The 3,069-nt window shown below is 37.0% G+C and overlaps 1 non-coding gene across 1 annotated transcript; it reads right to left on the bottom strand.

The window, feature by feature from the left end:
• Window positions 1-1,494: 1,494 nt before the first annotated feature.
• LOC112773411 (small nucleolar RNA R71) lies at window positions 1,495-1,602 on the bottom strand. The gene has a single exon (XR_003187962.1). It is a non-coding gene; the product is annotated as a small nucleolar RNA R71 (small nucleolar RNA).
• Window positions 1,603-3,069: the final 1,467 nt, after the last annotated feature.

Here is a 3,069-nt window from a genome sequence, read left to right as displayed (position 1 = left end):
AAAAATTTCAAAAATCAAAAAAATATCTTTCCCTTTTTCTCTCATCAAATTCGAAAATTTGGATTGACTTTTTCAAAAATTTTTAAAATCAAGTTGTTGCCAATGAGTCAAATCAAATTTTCAATTTGAAAATCTTATCTTTTTCAAAATCTTTTTCAAAAATCAAATCTTTTTCAAAATTATTAGTTATTTTCGAAAATTTCAAAAATATTTTTCAAAAATCTTTTTCTTATTTTTATACCAAATTTTCGAAAATAACATAATCAATTAATGTTTTGATTCAAAAATTTGAAGTTTGTTACTTGCTTGTTAAGAAAGATTCAAACTTTAAGTTCTAGAATCATATCTTGTGATTTCTTATGAATCAAGTCATTAATTGTGATTTTAAAAATCAAATCTTTTTCAAAAACTAATCTCTATCATATCTTTTCAAAATTATCTTCTTATCTTATCTTTTTCAAAAATATCTTTTCAAAATATCTTTTCTAACTTCCTAACTTCTTATCTTTTCAAAATTTGTTTCAACTAACTAACTATCTTTTTGTTTGTTTCTTAACTTTTTCAAACCCACCTAACTAACTCTCTCTCTCTCATTTTTCGAAAATGTCTCCTCCTTTTTCAAAAATTTCTTTTTAATTAACTAATTATTTTTATTTTTATTTTTATTTCAAAAAATTTTCGAAAAATACTAACAAATTTTCAAAAACCAATTTTCAAAAAATCACTAACCCTTTTTCAAAATAATTTTCGAAAATTATTCCTCCCCCATCTCATTCTATTTATTCATTCATATCCTAACATTTCATCTCACATCTCTTCCATTCGTACAGTTGCATTTCTTCTTTTACATCACGTGCTTTGTCTCCCCCTCTTTCCTTCCACTCACAAAGGGATCCCTATACTGTGGTATAAAGGATCTCTATTATTATTATTATTTTTCTGTCCATTCTTCCTTGTCATATGAGCAGGAGCAAGGATAAGAACATTCTTGTGGAAGCAGATCCAGAACCCGAAAGGACTCTGAAGAGAAAATTAAGAGAAGCTAAAATACAACAATCCAGAGATAACCTTTCAGAAATTTTCGAACAGGCAGAGGAGATGGCAGCCGAAAATAATAATAATGTAAGGAAGATGCTTGGTGACTTTACTGCACCTAATTCCAATTTACATGGAAGAAGCATCTCCATTCCTGCCATTGGAGCAAACAACTTTGAGCTGAAACCTCAATTAGTTTCTCTGATGCAGCAGAACTGCAAGTTTCATGGACTTCCATCTGAAGATCCTTTTCAGTTCTTAACTGAATTCTTGCAGATATGTGATACTGTTAAGACTAATGGAGTAGATCCTGAAGTCTACAAGCTCATGCTTTTCCCTTTTGCTGTAAGAGACAGAGCTAGATTATGGTTGGATTCTCAACCCAAAGACAGCCTGAACTCTTGGGATAAGCTGGTCACGGCTTTCTTAGCCAAGTACTTTCCTCCTCAAAAGCTGAGCAAGCTTAGAGCTGATGTTCAAACCTTCAGACAGAAAGAAGGTGAATCCCTCTATGAAGCTTGGGAAAGATACAAACAGTTGACCAAAAAGTGCCCTTCTGACATGCTTTCAGAATGGACCATCCTGGATATATTCTATGATGGTTTATCTGAGTTATCAAAGATGTCATTGGATACCTCTGCAGGTGGATCCATTCACCTAAAGAAAACGCCTGCAGAAGCTCAAGAACTCATTGACATGGTTGCTAATAACCAGTTCATGTACACTTCTGAAAGGAATCCTGTAAGCAATGGGACGCCTATGAAGAAGGGAGTTCTTGAAGTTGATACTCTGAATGCCATATTGGCTCAGAATAAAATATTGACTCAGCAAGTCAATATGATTTCTCAGAGTCTGCATGGAATGCAAGCTGCATCCAACAGTACTCAAGAGGCATCTTCTGAAGAAGAAGCCTATGATCCTGAGAACCCTGCAATAGCAGGGGTGAACTACTTAGGTGAACCTTATGGAAACACCTATAACTCAACATGGAGAAATCATCCAAATTTCTCATGGAAGGATCAAAAGCCCCAACAAGGCTTTAATAATGGTGGAAGAAACAGGTTTAGCAATAGCAAACCTTTTCCATCATCAACTCAGCAACAGACAGAGAACTCTGAACAAAATGCTTCTAATTTAGCAAATCTAGTCTCTGATCTATCTAAGGCCACTGTAAGTTTCATGAATGAAACAAGGTCTTCCATTAGAAATCTGGAAGCACAAGTGGGCCAGCTGAGTAAAAGGATCACTGAAATCCCTCCTAGTACTCTCCCAAGCAATACAGAAGAGAACCCAAAAGGAGAGTGCAAGGCCATTGACATAAGCGCCATGGCCGAACCTCTGACGAGAGGAGAGGACGTGAATCCCAAGGAGGAAGACCTCCTGGGACGTCCAGTGATCAATAAGGAGCGTCCCTCTGGGGAACCAAAGGACTCTGAGGCTCATCTAGAGACCATAGAGATTCCATTGAACCTCCTTATGCCCTTCATGAGCTCTGAGGAGTATTCCTCTTCTGAAGAGAATGAGGATGTCACTGAAGAGCAAACTGCCAAGTTTCTTGGTGCAATCATGAAGCTGAATGCCAAATTATTTGGCATTGATGCTTGGGAAGTTGAACCTCCCTTGTTCATCAATGAACTAAGTGATCTGGATCAACTGACATTGCCTCAGAAGAGACAGGATCCTGGAAAGTTCATAATACCCTGCACCATAGGCACCATGATCTTTAAAGCTCTGTGTGACCTTGGTTCAGGGATAAACCTCATGCCCCTCTCTGTAATAGAGAAACTGGGAATCTATGGGGTGCAAGCTGCTAAAATCTCACTAGAGATGGCAGACAACTCAAGAAGACAGGCTTATGGACAAGTAGAGGACGTTTTAGTAAAGGTTGAGGGCCTTTACATCCCTGCTGATTTCATAGTCCTGGATACTGAAAAGGAAGAGGATGAATCCATCATCCTAGGAAGACCTTTCCTGGCCACAGCAAGAGCTGTGATTGATGTTGACAGAGGTGAAATAGTCCTTCAATGGAATGAG

The sequence above is a fragment of the Arachis hypogaea genome, chromosome 18 (assembly GCF_003086295.3).
Source record: "Arachis hypogaea cultivar Tifrunner chromosome 18, arahy.Tifrunner.gnm2.J5K5, whole genome shotgun sequence".
NCBI classification, from domain to species: Eukaryota; Viridiplantae; Streptophyta; class Magnoliopsida; order Fabales; family Fabaceae; genus Arachis; species Arachis hypogaea.
Note: the sequence above shows the minus strand (reverse complement) of the source record. Positions and strands in the feature narration are given on the sequence as shown.